Genomic DNA, 19,118 nt, shown 5'->3' with positions numbered 1-19,118 from the left:
CCCCAGAGCACTCAGAGGTGAGCAGAGTATGTCCCGGGTTTATTAACCCTCCTTTACTCCATATTGGTTTTCAATACGCAGCTTCATAATTCAGAAAATGAACAGAGTTTTCTGCGAAGGGGTCAAATTTATTTAAGAAAAACATCCACACAAGGACACCACCTCCCAAAGGAGACATCTCTGCAGGACACGCTGCAGATGCACTCACTGCCCATCTGTGCCATCACTAGTTGCCCACAAGTGGCCCAGAGAAGACATCTCCTTGCCTCCTCCCAAGCCCTTCAACATCCACCCCATCACAGCCAAGACATCAGACTACATAATAAAGGGCCACATCCACAAATTGGGGCATGGGAGGATCATGTAGGACACTGGGGAAAGCTTTCCTATGAGCAAGGTGGTACAGTGTTGAAAGAGGTCATCTGGAGAGGTGGGGACATCTCCATCCCCTGGAGGGGCTGGCTGCCCTCCTCCAGTGCTGGTGGCACTAGAGACCTCCTGTTGTCCCTCCTGACCAGCATTTCAGGGGCTCTCCCTTGGGTCCTGCTGTGTTGTAGGAGACGTTGATGGCCTGGCTGCTCCCCTGGGACTTCACTGTCTTCCACCCAGCTTTACTCCCCCCAGGTCTCCACCGTGGACCATGTCTGGATGATCTCCCTCAACTCCCCTTCATATGTCCCTGAGCTTCTCAAGAAGAGCAGCACACACCCTGACCAGCATGCTCCGGGGTCAGGGGAGCTCTGAGCACAGTGAGGAAGGCAAAGGCATGGGAGGGTGAGAAGACACTCAAGAAAAACATTCAGATGATAAAAACCACCCCTGAGGGCAGCTTTTCATATGATTTAACCATCCATAGACACCGTTAACTTTAATAGGAGGCAGCAGAACTGAACAACCCATTGATGCAAAACCTAAAAAAAAAAAAAAAAAAAAAAAGACCAGAAAACACCTCGTTCAACTAAATATATGCAGTGTGCTACCGGACACCCCCCAGGAACACACGAGACGCACACAGCCATGCACACTGTGCTATTTGCAAGGAAGATTGCGCATCTGTACCGACACCACGCTCTCTCCAGGCACGGACACCTGTAACCACCGAAGGTGGCGAGTCGCTGCTGTCCAGGACGATGCTGGGAGCCGCCGATGAGGAGCAGCTGAATCTCGGAAGTGGAAAATGCAAGGAGCTGAGGGAAGACCAGACTGAACATCACCATTTATTTTTTCCAGATTCATAGCAATGGCTCTGAGAAGCCGTAATGCCTCAGAACCTTTGATCAAAGGTCTGGGTGACCACAGGGGCAGGGACGGAGCCTGCAGAGAGCGTGGGGCTGCCCAGCCTGCTCCTCCCTCCCCACCTCCTCATCCAGGCATCCACCCACATCCTCATCACCCCATGCAGCCACTTTAAAGAAACAAAAATGCCTGAAATAGAAGCCTATTTTAACATCAGATCCTGCACATATCGAGCTAAATCAGAAAGGGAGAGGAGCAGCCCACAAAATAAATAAGCATTTAACCCTCGCGGCGAAAGAATCAGCGCCTTGGCTTTGGAGGGTGCTGAGGAAGTGCTCGTTAACACTGGGAAAATTAGTGAAAGTCTCAATGAACTGAAGCAGGACACATCACACCACAGGAGAGCACAGGCAAGAGATGAGGGGGTCTGGCCATCCGCAACCACCGCTGAGGTGGCGATGTCTGACGGCACACATGTGCGGGTCCAAATCACACCAAAAAAGAAATGATCTTCATTGAAAGTCCCAGTTGGATGTAAGCCTGGGTTGGGTGTAAAACTTGGCCGCAGCAGAAGAGTGACAGCTCAGCGCCTTCCCACTGCACCCAGCATCGCCACACTGGCCGAGGCTGGCCGAGAAGGGTCCTAAATCCACAGGGGTTTCCAGCTCAGGGATGCCACCACTTAACCAGTTACCCCCTGAGCTGCAGAAACTGGTTGGATTCGTGTACTGCCACTGCATCAAACATGAGGCAAAGCCCAGCCTAAAAGCCCTTCCAGGTAGGTTTAAACTAACCGGTCTACTTAACGTCGTACGGGCAGCAGCTCAGCGAGCTCTGCTCACCCAACGCTCCTCAGGCCGCATTCATCAAAGAAGGCTTTAAGCTGCTACGCACACTCCTATGCTGGGGCTCAGCGTTGATTTAGCTGAGCTACTGCGAAACCTGGAGGAAGATGCATTGCAGGAACCTCACAAGTGCCAAGTAGTAGCTGTTGGCAATTAATTGCTGACGAAAACGCTGCCTGCGCCTGAGCACCCTGCTCGCCCCAAGACCCAGCTCTCCTCTGGGGCAGCATGGCCACAGCCCACCCTTTCGTGTTTTCTATCTCCCAGACTGGCCTCTGGGCTTTGCCCTGTTTTTTGCCTCTTTGCAGGATCCTTAGGCTTGATGGAGTCATCTTGCCATGCTGGACCCCACCGGCTTTTCTCAGGGCTGATCAACTTGCGTCATGCAAATTACCCAGGGAGGAGGTAAACTTTGTGGTAGAAAGGGGCATTCAGATGGTGCCTTTTATGTTTCACAGGTCATTTGCATCCTTATTCTCTGCCTTTAGGGCAACTCCCGGTTGACTGAACACCTGCTTTTAGCTGCCGGGAAGCAGATAAAAAACCTTCTTCTCCACCCACCCCTAATTCACACCCCTTCCTCTTTAACTGGTGTCACCGAGACTTACAAAACCCTCCCTACTTTAAGCAGGTTGCTCATTTTACTTCGGTCGTGATGGAGATGAGCCCATTCTCCTGCATACCATGTCCTAGAATCCCAAAGCATCCCAGTGAATCAAACCCAAGGGAAGAAGAGAGCCTCACACCAGGTCACGGGCTCGGTGGCTCCAAATGCTCTGAGCGCCAAATGCTCTTGATGATGTCCGAGATGTCAGCCCGGCACAAAGATGCTTCCAAAAAAGGAGGGATGGAGAAGGGAAGCCAGCTGGAGTGAACTTTATCATGGAAAAGCCAGCCAGCTGGGCCAGCAGCCAAGTAAAAATGAGGCTCTTCGCTGGGAACCACTGATACTGCAGAAAGCATCACCAGTGCTCAGACACAGCACCAGGATCTCCTGTTACATGGCTCATCCTTAACGTAATTCTCACCACAACTCTAAAAGACTCAGTTTATCCCCGTTCTCTGGACAGAGAACCAATGCACAACCAGTGGCAGAAGCAAGCATCGAACCCAAGGGCACCACGAGAACCTGCAGCTTCTTCTGGTCCCCAAGGTAGACAGATGGAAGGCAGAAGATGTCCACCACCTGGACATAGCCAGGACTCAGACAAAGGGCAGTGACCCCACAATTTCACTGTGACAGTGTTTCCCTCTCTGTCAAAGGGAGCGTTTCCTCTCTCCAGGGCTGCAGTGAAAATACTCCCATGACTAGTGTCGTGATTTGGGCCGGACTGGTCACTGGGATGAACGACAGAAAAGCTAAGAGTAAAATGCAGAAGAAACTCTATATATGGAAGAAACACACACACATACATTCTCTTTGCTCACTTAAAACTAAACAAGAGCGATGTACTACAGCAAATCATATTTGTTCCTTGATTTAAGGTGACAATCTTGATGATGAACCATCAACATCAATCCCTTTTTCTCAACCAGCTGCACTTCTGGGGATATATTGAGGGCATCAGCAGAAGTAAAGCACACCAAAAATCTCCCAGAGTTGCATCTGCTTAGGTACAACAGCTTGTACATCTAAATTTTAACCTTTTCTACTCGTTATTTACCCACAGCGCAATACAGACTAGCCAGCGCAGGCTGCAGACACACACAGAAAACAGCGTTCCTGTCCCTCAAAAATAAAAAGCTTATGGTGAGGAGGTGAAACAGAGGAGGTGGCCCAGCAAAGGCAGATGGATACCTGGGGAGGGGGGGGGGAATTCCCCCTGCACGGGAGATACAGTGAAGTGCACAAAAGCTCTCGGGGGAGATGCTGATCAACAGAGCCCTGACACAAAGGTCTCAGCTCTTCACGTCACCCGCACCTGCAGGCTGCCGCAGCGTCGCAGACTTACTGGGATGCGGATGCTCCTGCTATAGGTGTCAGGCTCCCACAGGGACAGGGTAAGCATCGCTCCAAACTTTCCCATGGCCAAAGAGCTACAAGCCATGTTACTTGTAAAGCCAGAGGCCAGCGTGGCTCCAGGGCTGGTTGCCAGGAGGTTCGTGGGCAGCCCCAGCAGCCTCCCCGGGTCTCCTTGCAGCGGCTCCTGGGGCTGGAGTTGTCTTGCTGGTCCCCACTGGGACTGCTACAGCCAGCATGAGATGATCCAGTTGGACTGAAACTGCCTCAGCGATCATACCCTAACCTTCAGGAATGTACTTACGCCACCAGTCAGGGTGTAGAAATGCTGAGAGCAGGCTCAGACAAGTAGCTCGACAGTTTAGGCTGTGTCCAAACCTTGAAGAAAATTTAAGGGCAGCTTAGAAGCAGCCCAAGCTTTCAACTCATAGGTTTGGGCATCCCAAGCCACCAGAACTTCAGTCCTCCTACACTAGGTGCAGACATTACACACGCGTTGCAGACCCTGCATCCAAACAAGCCATCCCGGCTGCACTGACGGTGCGGAGAAGCAGGTATTGTTGGGAAAGATTCATCCCACACAGATGCCTACAGCAGGTCAGGGTCAGGCGCTTCCTACAAATATCCATTTCCCTCCAGAGATGGTAAAAGCAGGCTGGAGACTGGCTCAGTTGCAGGTAATTGCAGCAGATGTCTCTAAATCTAGAGGAGCAAAGTCCCCTGCTGTGAACCCCAAATACAGCCAGAAACAAGGTCCATGGGATGCACAGTCCTCAGCATACTCGAGATAGTCTCCCGCCCTTCTGAGACCCCTGAGCACATCAGCGGTCTAAAATCATCCCACCAGCCCTGAAAAGGCAAGATACACGGAAACGCATGCCAAAGACAAAGTTTGGAGGTTCAACAGAAGAACCAAGAACAGAACAGAACCAAGGGGTGCAGGGAAGCCCAGGAGGGCTTGTATCGCTGGGCTTACAAGTGCTGAAAGCCACCACCACTCACCTTATTTCCCAGGAAAACCTGGCAGGATCTGACCTCCCTCCCACACGCTCCTCCTCTCTCCTTTTCACAGTCAACCGAGACCTGTATGACATCACAACAAAAGAAATGTCAGCAAGCCCAACCTTGTCCCCTCCCACCAACTGAAAAGCTCCATTTCATCAGTTCTTCAAAATAAGGCTGCACTGGAAAGCAATTATATATAAATTGCATCTTACAGATCTATTTAAATACTATATATAAATATATATTTATTTTATATATATATATATTATCTATTTAAATAGACATATAAATTGGGGAAGAGACAGGAGTCCTCCACAAGCGGCCAAGGCAGCAGCACATTCTTCTGCAGCAGCGACCGGACTGGCATCATGGATGGAGCACTACTGCCTGTCCCACGATGAACACCCATCATCACCCAGCAACAGGGCTCTAAAGTGAGCCTGATGAGGTCCTCCTGAGGTGTTCACTGTCAGCTCTAAAGCAATCCCTCCAACACTCCTAAAGAGTAATGGGAGGAAACACAGCCGGCAGCAGTAGGGAGCTCGGGGGTGGTGAAGAGATGCCCTTCTTGTGGTGCTCACCCAGTGCTGGCCAAGAGCTGCGAGGAAAAGGGGTGGAGGCAGTGGACCCCTGGTCCGTGACCCAGAGCATGCCAGCAGCATCATGGAGAGGATGCGGGCTTTTCCTCGTGGTGACCTCCAGGCCTTGCTGACACCCCACGTTGCAGCCCAGGGGTTGCACAGGGCAGCCAGAGGGACATCAGGCTGTTGCTCTGGTCCCCAGTGCTCTGCTGGGTGATGGTCCCAGCGGTGTGGTTTTTCCCACCTTCTATATCCCCATCCTCTCTTTCCTCTCAGGCCACAGGACGCCTGGTCAGGGCGGCCATATATATCACACAGCCATATATCACACAGCCGCTCTGGCAGCGTGAGCCTGAGGCAGTGCAGGGAACCTTTATTACCATCAGAATAGCCTCATCACTCAACCGACTTAACCCAGCCACATTCGCACTGCTAAATTTGGGAGAGTATGAGAAGCATTCCTGCAGAGAAGGCTTTTGGCCTCCTTTAACTCCCTGCCAATCGCTCTGTAATTCAAAGTCCATGTCAGGGATGCCGCGGTGGCCCAGACCCAGCAAACCTGGAGATCCGGTGCCTTAAGCCCTTCGAGTCAGCTTCTGAGCTTGGCTATTTTAAGAAAACGGCGGAGTTGGGCTTTCTGAAACAGCTCCCGCTGAAATAGCAGGTTTCCAGTAAGTATGTGGGGGGGAATTCAGGACGCTTTCACGCCAGAAAGGAGGCACTCAACTTCAGATAGCCAAGGTTGAAGACCTTGCCCTAAAGGGATGCAGTGCTCAGCCTGGTAACAGCTAGCAGCAATCCTTACACTTAAACTGATCTGAGAAGCTTCGACTGCCTATTTTCGGGTGCAAAATAGATGAACTACTCAGGAAAGACAGCATCAATGCCAGCAGCAGGAGGGGTCCACCAGCCCTGGGGCAGCTCTTAGAAACATTGCCCTGACCTGCAGCACAGGAACCTACAAACACCTGACCACCAAGCTTTGCTTTGGAGATCGTAGAAGCAAATTAAACCTCTATTTCAGTCTTGCTGCTGGTGGGTACGAGAAGAACACACAGATTACGGTAACCTTTCTGGGCCTGTTCTCCATAAACACCATCAGCACCTGCACCCTCCTGTGGATGCCCAAAGAAGGCCGTCCCTGGAAACCCAACCCGTGAAACGTCTTGTGGGGGGCTGCTGCTGCCCACATCCAACAAATAAACACATTAATTAATCCCAGAGGGTGCCAAGTCCGATGGCATAAAAGGTGAGCCAGAAATCTTCCCCGGCGCCCACACCGAGACATTCGAGGGAGCTTTTGAGGAATCCAGGCGTGAGTCCGGGCAACCGGCCACGGAGTTACGGCTGCTCTCCTGGGACCTTTCCCAAGCGATTCACACGCACATCAGGAAAAAAAAAAAAGATCGTTTGCCGTAAAAGTGGGCATCAAACACTCTGACATCAAGACGGATGATTAAAGACAGTTGAGTTAGGAGGAAAGATTAAAAGAACTAAATATGCCCAACTTGGCTAAGCAATGAGTAAGAGGAGACGTGATAAAAGACTCCAGGCATCTGAATGAAGGGAGTGGCATAGCATTAAAGGACTGAATAAAATATCTTTCTGAGAAATGGATCCATCAACGATCTCCCAAGAGATAAGGTACAAGCCTCATTTTTTTAGGCATTTATAAAACCGGTCGCTAGAACTGAGGTTTTTGAGGAGAAATCCACATTGCCCCAAAGGGAGCACGCACCAAAGCCTTTCATCTCCGGCACGGGATGCTGCGAACAAAGCGCGCGATGCCTCAAGGGAGCACAGGAAACTTGGGAAGTGGCAAGTATTTCATTCTGCCTCATCCAAAAAAAAAGAGATATGCTTTTTCACTGTAAAATTAAAAAAAAAAAAAAATCACCCCTTCTTTTTAATTCAGCAGCCCTAATCCATAATGTTGCATTTAAAAAAAAAAAAAAAAAAAAAAAAAACAACAAGGAAAATAACTACCAACCCATTCAAAACGAACAGGTCTGGGGGGTCTTACAAGTACTTGGCTTTCTCCCCCAGTAATTAGACGTGTGGGGTGCCGCAGAGGCATGAGCCTGGCTTGAGCTGGGCGATGGGGCTCCCGGGGACCACGGGCCAGCCAGACCCGGTGCGCACACGGGCAAGGTGACAAAATCCTGGAAAGCATTTCAATACCTGGCTCTGCTGAGCCTGTACCCCTCGGAGGAAGGACCCTCTGAAACCCAGGGACCTGATGGGCTTTATAAAGATTAGAAGTAAGCCCGAAGCCCTGAGAAAATCACCCAGGAGGAGTGCTAAACCTGTTATGCTGGCTTTACCCAAAAAATCCATGTATAATGCATGTAACATACATGCCTACCTAAATACCGAAACTGCGAAGCCAAAGCAGTGGATTTTGTGTAATTTCACATCACCTCCAGCCACACGAGGGTCTCCTGAACATCTCCCCTCAGCGTGGGCAGAGGGGTGTACCTAAGGAAGGAGGTTGACCTGGCCAACAGTATTTACTGAGCACAGCCACAAGCAAGATGAGGTTTCCAGCAAAACCAGCTTATCGATTCATTTGATGTGCCTGGGGGTTGCAATTAACCCCCAAATATTCTTTCAGGCGCTTCTGCCCCGGTATTCTTGACGCAACTTGGCCACTGGGTGTGATTTACAAAGCTTGGCAGCATCCCAGATCTGGGTACCCGAGAGACCCCTTCGACCTCAACAGGGAAAAGCCAAAAGGCATTCGCTGACGGTGCAATTTTAAATCACAGTTAAATTCACACAATGGCCATAAATCATCAGGAAGGTGGTTCTGTCCCACCACCCCCCAGCTCCCCTGACCTGGTGAGTGAATGCAGGGTGATGGGGTCTACGAAAAAACTAGCTAGGAAAAAAAAAAGAAAAAAAGTCACTAATTTTCTTCTAATTAATTCCCTAAACCAGTTCAGTGGGGTTCAGGCAAGTACTAGAAATCTTTCCCCTTTTGGCACGAGCGAGATCAGCTGAACTGCAACATGTGACCGCAATCCAAGGCAACCTTTGTTTGCGAGACCAAGAGTGGATCTTTCTGATTTATTTTTTTCCCCCCCTTTTCCCACAGCAAGCTCTTAAGTCTGCAACTGCCTTTCTCCATGGGAACAGGAGATCCGCTATTTACTGACCGGTGAGTTTTATGGCAAAGTTGAAAAAGGATGTTCACCGAGGATTTTATTGTATTTTTTTTTAATAAGTGGAGCATTTTAGTACGCAGTGAATCTTCTTGCTTTATGCTCGCGTGTCTCTTTGGGAGGCTGAAGTACAACACCAGGCTGCCAGATTCATTTTATATATTGAAGAAACATGATTCTACCCAATCTGAAAAGCAGGCCAACATAAAAAGACCCGTTCAAAGCAGAGGAAACTGCGCTTACGGTTTGGGATGAAAAGGGGAAAATTAAAACATCTAAGAAAGATTATTATACCTTCTATCAAACCTTCCCCTTCCCATACAGAATCAGCTGCTTCCATCACTACAGCAATGCTGATGCTCGAGATAACCAGGCTCAGGGTATCACTGTCACCACGAATTAAAGGCTTGCAGGTTGTATTCAGAAGACTCCTTCCTTTCCTTTTGAAGTTAATTTTGGGTACCCCCGCTCTGGCCATGGCTGTGGTGCCCTCATCACGCATCCAGACTGACAGACAGACAGACAGCCCTTGCAGCCAGAGTGGCAGAAGGGCGAAGCCCCGCTCTGACCCACAACTCACCCTCACACGAACAGCTCTGGGGAGCTGAAGAAGGAAATGTAAAATTTTGCCTCGTGCAATTTCCCACTACAGGGAGTAAGGCTTATTTTCCCCTCATTCAGCTAGTTAATAAGAAACAACTGTTTCCCAAAACACAGACAAGTTTCTACTATCCAGAACAGCGGGTTGGGATAACCCCTGTTTAAAAGAAATGGAGAGGAGCCCGAAGGAGCCGCAGGTCGTGGCGTAGCGGTGCATCTCCTGCATCGTTCACCCGAACGTGGGGTGCTCAGCAAGGAGCGATGGAGGACGGTGAGCCCAGGTGTGCTTCACGCACCCCCACCACAGGTGAGGGAGGGCAGGGGGGAAGGTGTAACCCAGAAAACACAAAAACCTGGATCCCTGTGGCTCTGCACTGACAGCGGGGATGCCCTGGTACCCGGTGGGACCGCAGCTCGCTCCTACACGCCGGAGCACTGGCACCTCATCAGGAACAGTCCCTCTGAAAGCCAGGGGAGAGCTGACGGAACAATTAACGACCTAGAAAGAAACCCACTCGCTGTTCCTCTTTTATCACTTGCAAAGAGCAGCAGAACCCGATGGATGCACGGTGCGCAGCTCCGCAGGGTGCGGATGCTTTGCGGCTCCCGCGCCTGCCCAGCCTTCCCCAGCACACAGCCCTGCTGCCCCAGCCGCGACAGCCATTTCGGTATCCCTCCCTTGCTAAAATAATGTAGCAGGGCACCTTCTGGTGCTTAAGAGAGGTGGTGATTGCCAGCACAACCTTGGAGAACATCTTGCTTTCCAACGGGCCGAGCCTCGGGGTACCTTCGGAGCTGCCTGAGAAAGACACACTCAGGTGTTCTGCATGTGGGTAGTGGGGAGACCTGCGCCGAACCCGGCTGGATAGGCAGGCGGGCAGGGAAGCATCTTCTGAGAGACAACAGAAAGAATAAAAAGCGGGAACTGGAAAGGAGAGCCCGTTCAGGCACAGAAGACAACTAGCCCCAGCGCCGCCTCCGCGCGCTCCCGCAGGATGAGCCCCAGGAGGGAGGTGTGTCCTGGGAAGCGGACAGTTCACCATGTCCTTCCCGAGAAGTGCGTTTCTCACCCCGACACACGCATTTTGGTACCCAAGTCAATCCCTGCTCCCACTCAGCAGAGCCTTTGCCGGCAGCCTTTTTCCCTGGGTATTTTCCAGGCATTTATCCAGAGCTTCCCATCCCCACTCTCTCACACGACTATAACTGCTATTCTATTTTTTTGCTCAAGATCTGAAAAGGCACAAGAGAGAAAGAAGTGTTTTTCAGATTTCGAAAAGACGGGCACCTCTGCCCACGCGGGCAGCCGCTCCTTTGCTGGGGGAGAGGGGCTGCACTCGCCCCACGCACAAAGCTCTTGCCGAGGGAACGGAGCGGGATGTAAGCACCTGGACCGCTGCTGGCAGCCTGGAAAGAGTTACCGCCGGGCTCGGAGGATTTCTGCCTTCCCAACGAGGCGGCCGGGGTGAAGAATGCAAGTGACGCAGCAGCATCCTGCCAGGAGAGGGAAAAAAGTTTAAAAAAAAAAAAAACAAAACCAAACCAAAAAAACTAAAGCTCTTTGGATGAGATTCAGGATGACTACACTTTTACTGTAAGTGTTTAGTAACTCGGAGTCGCATAACCCGTCTCTTACCACTTGAGGCCATGACACGCAGATTACAAGCTACAAGAAACGCTTCACACACACACCCCCCCGGCCGAATCCCCTGGCCAAGGGAGGACACACACACACAAAAAAAAAACCTTTAACAAATTAAGCTGCGTTTCCCATTTAAGCAGAGCCCGATCGCTATTTATTTAACAATTTTAAAGTGTTATTTTAGCCTTCCTGGTTTGTGTGTGTTGAGAGGCTGTTCCTGGGACAGGAGCCAAAGTCCATTAGAGCAACCCAGCGGCCAGCGAGGGAGGGAAAAGCAGGGTGGGAGAGGGGAGGAAGGCACCGGGACAAGGCTTCACCACGGGGACGGTCACCGGCAGCCCCCAGCTGTGGAGCCGGAGGGAGGGAGGCGAGCGGAAAACCGAGGACAGCAATGCGGAGAGAGAGATGGGGGTGGAGAGCACTGCCCGGTCCATCACTGTCCAGTGGTGTCCGGCAGAGACTCCCCGCTTTCGGCACACCGGTGCCTTGTCCCGAGCAAGCATGCCTGGGGATGAGCAGGTGGAAGCAAAGCTGCGGCAGCCCTGCACGCACAAGCTTCCATCCTGGGAGATGCCCCACACGGGCGCTGAACGCACCCCAGAGATGCTTTCACAGGAGAAACGACCAGGGGATGGATGACCCACTTGGGCACAAATGCTGTTTGGTACCCACCTGCAGCACCAACGGCCCTGGGACAAAGGCATCGAGGGAAGAACAACAATATTAAACATCTCCCAAGGGATACCAGATGAATCCCACCCTGGGGTCCTGCCACCACTATGTCTCCGGGAATGATTTTTGGAGCAGGCAGGCAGAGGTGAGATGGATGGTGGCCAAGTAGGATGGATGCTGGCCCCAGATGAGCAGCCTCCCTGTCTAGATCAGGGGAAAGCTACCTGGTACCTCCTGCCAGGGGCCATCAATCGAGTAGCTTGGACCACAGCGAGTCTCCACACTTCCAAAGCGAACCCTTTATCAATTAACACGAGACCCTCTTTTCCACCTGCATCAAAGCATAAAACGCTGCTTTAACAACCAGTTTTCCCCAAAGAGCGTGAGGGCTCCTCAGCCGTGGTGGCTCCAAACACGGGTGCTTCCTCAGGCTCAGGTGTCCCACCACCACTGCTGCCATTGGCCCAGGCCTGGCCGGCGGCGAAACCACAATGGCGAAACCAGGGACCCATGCGCACCCAGCTCCTCTCCTCCAACACATCCCTCAGCCCATGAGACGTGGGTGGGTGGAAGGACAGATGCAGACGTGGGGTCTCCCCTGGACCAAGCGTGAGCAGACTCTTCCACGCAGCTTTTCAAGCCCAAGCAGAGAGAGGAAGAGCGCACATTCCAGCAGGAGCCCCACTAAAACATGCCGGTAATAATGATTTAGGGGTGTGAATCTACAGAAGGAGGGAGCCAAAACACAGGGAGCACCCGAAAGGAGCCAAAACGCACCGACAGGTGAGAGGAGGCAGCGACAGCCCCGACACGGGCGAGAGTCGGGCCGAAGGGCTGCGTGTGGACTCAGGTTTTGGTGGACACAGCCACCAGGACTGCCCCCACGGACTCGCGAGTACAGGCACGGCGGTGTGCCAGGGCGCCACGACCCCGTCCTGCAGAGACATCCCCAAGCGCGGTCCCCACGTGCGCCGCGGCAGCAGTGCTGGCAGCCGCCCCGCTGCGTATTAGGCAGCGCAAGGACCGGCGCAGAGCCGCAGCCGGTGCTGCCCCGCGGGGCCCTGGCCGGCTGCACGCAGGCAGCGCCGGCGGCCAGAGGACTCGGGTGGCTGCAGCTCTGCAGGAGGAGTTTCTCCTCCCCATGCTGGCCACCCCTCCCCAAGCCAACCTAACCCAACCCAGGAGCCTCACAGCTCCTGCCAGTCCCATATATTCAATATATGTCATATATTCAATATGACACACGTGTTACTGCGCAGAGAAACACCTGGAAGATGCAGGGCAAGGGTGATGCTACAGCAAAGAGTGTGTCCGTGCATGACAAGAGTGACCAGGGGGATACTGGTTCGCCGCAGCAGCACCGCAAGGATGTCCGAAGGCCAGCATGGTCCCTTCCAGCCACCCATCGTTGCCTCAGAGCCAGGTTTGGCACCCACCGGGGAGGAAAACAGCATTTTCCCACCTCTGCTTATTCCCCTGCGGTCTCGTTTTTGGGAAGGTAACAGGTGGGAAAAGGAGCAGAAGGCAATCCTAGTCCAAAATCCATCGGGTGGCTGGGGAAGAGAGCAGCCAAAGGAAAGTGAGCAGAAGCAAACCGAGGAAGAGACAGCAAGCCCAGAGATACTACTCTGCATGATCCAGGAGTGCAAACTTGGAAGTAGCCATAGGGAAAAAAAAAAGCTCACCCTCAGCGCTCGAGGCTCTCCCTGCCCCTTCTGAGTGCTCAAGAAAATAAAGACCGTCAGCGCTGCCCAAACCACCCACTGCATTTTGCAGAAGATGAGTTTCCCATGTGCCCAAAGACACGTCCCCGAGATGCCACTACAACTGGACTGACCGTACCGAAGAGCCCCGAAGCTCCGCCAGCAGCCGTCCCGCCGCACCAGCCCTGCCCCGAGCTCGCCGGCCACGAGCAAACTTCATTTGGTGGTCACTCCTTTTGACATTACGTGGTGCGTAGGAAGTGCCTGGGGATTTGACTTCTTCCCAGAGTAAGCCCCAGCCCGTCAGCCTTGAAAAAGCAATGAAAAGCAAAGTGCTTGTTGCCTTCTCCACTTTCTCTGTACCCTTTTTAAGATAAATGACCACGCTGCTTTTATTTTTGAAGCAGCCTGGGTCAGCACGAGTCAGACTGAGCGGCAGCATGTCACACATGTCACAAGCAAGCACTTACGACTTTTTTCTAGGTGAATTTTAGCATCAGCGTAGCTTGAAATGGAGCCTATATCTTCCTAGCAAGGCTCACACCTACATCCTCGAAGAGAGCAGGCACAGACGCTGCGCCCTGCGCTGTGCAGGGATGCAGGGAACCCCGCAAACCACCGGGCAGAGCTCTGCAGCCTACAAGAAAAGACCAGGCGTTTCCACCAGGTCCGCCTATCCACCACCTTCCTCTTCAAGGCACCTTTATACCCCCAAAAAAAACCCAGCACACACTATTTCAGCTTTGATGCTATGCATTATTATCAGCCAAACAATACCAGAATATCCTTCCTCCTTGCAGTAAAATCCCTCTTTTCCCCGGGGGGTACAGCCAGTACAGAACAGACCAGGCATTTAGCATTTAATCGTTAAGTATCAGCTTGAATCACCCAGGCTTGCACGGCTCCAGCATTCCCACCGGCTGCAAACACCAGCCGAGTAACATCACCGTCAGACGGCGGTTGGAGGGGTATCGGGTTTAGCATCCCGCAGGGGAGGAAATCATCAGCTTGCATCACAGCACAGAGTGACCGATTTGTGGTCAACCAAACTACTCCCAAGAGCCGAGAAACCAAGCGCAATGCAGTAATGTCGGAAATTTTATATTCCGAACGTCGGGAGGTGTTGGGACACTCGGCCTCAGCAGGACCGGCCGGGACAGCAGCCGTGCCAAAATCTGGATGGGAGGACTGCAGAACCGCTGGGCCAGAAGGGACTTCAGAGAGCCACCCAGCCCCGAACCCTCTCTTGGCTTGTTTGTCTTCATGCCACTCTCCAAGGCAACACCGGCACAGCTCTGCCAAGAAGGAAGCAGGACGCGGCTGCAGTTCCCAGCGATGAGCACCACTCGCCCCACCATCCGGGAAGGGCTGCTGTGCTGCTAACAAAGCGGTTTCTAATGCTTTTTGGGCCAGCTCCAGCAGCACTTATTCTTCTTCACCACCACCAACCAGGAGCTGGAACCTACGCTTTGAGAAATGCCAGCCCACCTCGCTGCCACCAGGCAGGATGGAGATGATGCACTGGAAGACAGTGTCCAGAGAAGCACTTCCCTGTGTGCGATTTCCTTCTAGTCCCGTCCTCAGATATGGAGAGACAACGGGTGCTGCGCTCCTCACACCACCTTCCCAGATGTCTCAAATCTGCTACGTTGCTTTCAAGTCTCAGCTCTACCAGGTGCTCAACCACCTCTCCTCTCCTCTCCCTGCCCTCCTTCCTGCCATCTGCTCTCTGGGCAAGACTGAGGAGCCGTAATTCGAATTAATTTGGGGGACAATTTTCAGCTTTTTCCATGCTAATAAAAGTTCCTTGTCCCAGCACACAGCGTGGACATACAGGTTGTGGCTACACAACTGACCGTATGGTGAGCCGCAGTACAGCCAACACCAGGAGAGCAGGGATACCTGGCTCCAAAATTACCGCTGAAGACAGCATCCCATCAAACCACGGCCTGACACACCTGTGGGTTGTTTTTTTCCTGTGTTTAACATAGGCAAATCTTCCAGCTATTCCTCATAAGTAAAGTCACCCAAACACAAGCTTCATCTTGCCAAGTCGCCTGCTTTCGCGGTAAAAATAGAAGGGCTGAGAGAGGATGCTGTGTTTCAAACAAGGCTTCATACGACAACCGAGATTTAATTATTACCTCTGCCATTCTTCTATGGACTATTCAAGATCTGCCGTTCTTGTAACAGCATCTGACTGATGATTCACAACCACCTTGTGATTCACTCACTGCAGCTCCCGGATCCCTTTCTGCAGTTAACCTGTTACTGCTCATTTGGGGTATGTGTATCCGATTTCCAAGAGCACCTTTTTGCACTTTTCTTTATTGAATTTATTTCTAACGTCTTCAAACCACCCCCAAAGTTCATTAAAATCACTGTAAAGGAAGATGCCATCACCTGAAGTACCTGCAATGTCTTTGGTTGCATTTCACCTTCGGTATTCTCTGCGCTCTACCATCCAATCTGCTACTGGCCGTCAAAATGCCTTCCTGATCCAACCCCAACCCATTTATTTTAGATTTTTAAGTACCCACTTACAATGATTTCATCTTCAGCACATTTCCCGAGTTCGTTTATCGAGCTGTCAGGATTTTCCCGATAACTACTCAACAGCTTTCAGCACTTTTTTTTGGTAAAGTCACTACAATGGTATGAGTTTGCCTGGTAGTTCTGCAAGCCCTCCGTCCTTCAGGAGAACTTGCTACACCAGGAGGTGTCATGGTTAAGAGCTGGCAACTCAGATGATACAAGTTCTGCAGTTACACGAAGTTTTCTTTAAAGTCAGACCAAAGCAGATCATCCATTCCACATTCAGGATCAGCATCACCATTTTTCTTCAAGTCTCACCTATCCAGCTGTCTCCCCGTGGCTATTGCCCTTGGCTGAGACAGGACTTCAGGGCTGCAGGAGTTTACAAAGAAAAGCTCACGCCCAAAGGGTTAAGACTTTGTTTTTTTCGTGATCTTTAAATCATAAATATGATTTCCACTTGAAAAGGGAATACTTCGTTTAAGAGACACAGTGGCTCTGAATGGCAATGTGGGGCTTTGAAGGAAATTTTAAAAAAAAGGAAGCAAGGGGAGAAAGCAAAATAACACTTCCAGAAAGTTTTCCGAAGGAAATGAGTAACCACTTGTTATTAAAGAATAAATCACAGTCCTCGGGAAGTGGCATTGTCTGTGGTCTATTTTTAATGAGAAAACACCCCTGTCACTGGCACAAGGGCTGAACACGCTGATGGGACATGTCTGTGGACGGTGGCAGCGTTCACTGGGAGCCATCATCTCATTCCCGCCACTCCCATCACTTATCAGCAGCCCAAACAGCACGAAAAGAAAGTGACTTAGAGAAAAAAAAAATACACCCAGGAGAAAAAGCAAGGGCTGCTGCCTTCCATGGAGAGAGGAGGAAACACCAGAGACCAAGCGGAGGAGCCACATCCCAAGCGCAGTCTTAGGCTTTGCTTTTCTTTTCCATGTATAAAGGATGCACACAAAGCCACCAGGACATCTGTGCTGACACCCAATGTCCCCACAGGGGTTTAGGTGACCTCCCACATGCACTAGCATCCTCTGCGTCCCCAAGATGGGGACACGTTGGGCACACAGCCTCAGTAAACCCCTTGGCCTCTCATCCCCGGGGTCTGCCACCGAGACAGGGCTTTCTGGCGAAGCACCTGACGCTATGCAGCTCCACTGATGCTGAGCACTTCAAAGGTGTAATTAGCCTCATTTTACGCTGATCAATGAGTCCCAGATTCCTGTGGCAAAGTGACTCGCCGGCGAGGAACAGGCACGTGGTGTCGAGGGAAGGGAAGCAGAAGTCAGCAGAGCCAGCGGGAGGCTCAGATACAGGCACGGCCTCAAAACCAAACCAGAGGGACCACACGCTCTCGGAGATGCCACCACCACACAGTGAACCGCCCTACACGCCAACGAGGGGACCATTTTTGGCACCTTCTGCCAAGCCGCCAAGCCCAGCCGGCTCCCAAGCCCCAGCCAAGCATTGCCGAGCCCGAGTCACAGGGTTCCGCTGCAGACCCACGTCCCCTGCATGCTCAAGCCAACTCTGACCCAAAACCACCCCCACCCCCCCCCCAAACCTTCTGAGCTACACCAAGAACGAGCAGGAACCTATGACCGGCTCACCAAAATACAACGCATTATGCCTAATTTTACTGTGAGGGGGACCGTGCTCCAGCACAGCTTGCCCAAGGAGGTTGTGGAGTCTCCGTCCCTGGAGATATTCCAAAGCTACTGGACATGGTCCCAGGCAACTGGCTGTAGGTAGCCTTGCTTGGGCTGGGAGGTTGGACCAGATGACCTCCTGAGGTCCCTTCCAGCTTCAACCATTCTGTGATTCGGTAATTGCAAAGATGTAGTGCATTGCAATGCCACACGTTAACTTAGCTTTCACTGACTCGGTGCAAAAAGATCGTAATTATTCAACTTCTCAAGTATTTCTGACATTCTTTCCATAGATGAGGTTTAAGCCTTTTTTCTTCCCCTTCCTTTTCACAGGAATGCAACCCCACAGTTTGCAGGAGATTATCAAACACACACATACATCACTCTTCCAAAACAGCCTCTGAAAGCGTTTGTTTGATGATGATTTTTTTTTTTCTTCCCCCCCCATAAACCACCACCCTGCTGGTCTCATTCATTGTGTGGCATTTTGCAACGAAGCGTAAAAACGGTATTAATCATAGCTCCGAAAAAAACACAAACTTCTCCTCTGAGGTCTGAAGTAACCATTTGGAAGGAAAACTTCCAGGAGCCAGAGGGACTGACAGGGCTGGAGACTAAAGTCCTTCTTTTCAAAGGCCAAGTGTATCCCAATATATCCCTTGGACAGCTGCCCTGAGCCAAAGTTATAGTACTTTATTCTTCACTTCAAGTAGCAAGAAGGATATTTGGTACAAAATCAGGACAAATACCCAAAGTGAATGGGGAGGGTTAGCGGGCAAATGCGTCGTAAATCTAAGAGGAGGCTTGAGCTCTAACTACAGAGCTTTGGTGAGGATCAATGGCCGAAGCCTCAGCTGCCTTTCACCTCCCGGATGCTGCAGGGATTGGGGCCAAAAATGACCAGGTAAGGGCACCCATCCCTCGCAGGCAGCACCCGAACATCCCGGACCGAGCGCTGGCACTCACCCGTGGTGGAGCGTTGCTTCAGCAACAGGCAGAAACACATCAAGATCTGCAAAGACTACGCCAAAAAATAAAAATCATTATCATCCTTATGTTTTCTGGCTTAACACCATTGGAGAAAACTACCTTTGACATAAATCAAGCTTTTTGTCCACCTCAGCAGATTTAGTGCTTCTCGTGGACACCAGGAGGGGCTTCTGTCAAAGACAGAGTGGGAAAACCATGAGGCTTTTTTCTTACGTTAGATCTTTAGCAGAGATTTGCCAAAGGCTTTGGAATCCCTTCGCTTTCAGAGGTAAAACATTAATAATTTAAACCCCTCCTTTTAATTAGGAAGGGCACTAAAATAAACTATTGAAAGAGAAAAACCATCAAGCCCGCCACCGCATCCAACTCAAACACCAACATTTTCTCTCAAACCCCAAAAGTGGTTTCAACAAGCTGGAAAACGAGGCATTAACCTTTTTCTTACCATCCTTCCCCGGCGTTTGGTTCCCAGGACATTAATCTTCCAGGCAAAGCAGGTCAACCACAGGGACGGGTCATGCTGAGCA

The 19,118-nt window shown here is 51.3% G+C and overlaps 1 long non-coding RNA gene across 1 annotated transcript in view; it reads right to left on the bottom strand.

Annotated features, from left to right (window-relative positions):
* The window catches only part of LOC309686845, a 65,347-nt gene that overhangs the window by 36,038 nt on the left and 10,191 nt on the right, over nt 1-19,118 (bottom strand). The window contains exon 2 of the long non-coding RNA XR_014270588.1: nt 5,044-5,124. This is a non-coding gene — a long non-coding RNA (uncharacterized lncRNA). The remainder of the gene's footprint in view (nt 1-5,043; nt 5,125-19,118) is intronic.

This window comes from Vanellus vanellus (assembly GCF_965231255.1).
Source record: "Vanellus vanellus genome assembly, chromosome: 2".
In the NCBI taxonomy this organism is placed as follows: Eukaryota; Metazoa; Chordata; class Aves; order Charadriiformes; family Charadriidae; genus Vanellus; species Vanellus vanellus.
This window is presented reverse-complemented; position numbering and strand designations above follow the sequence as displayed.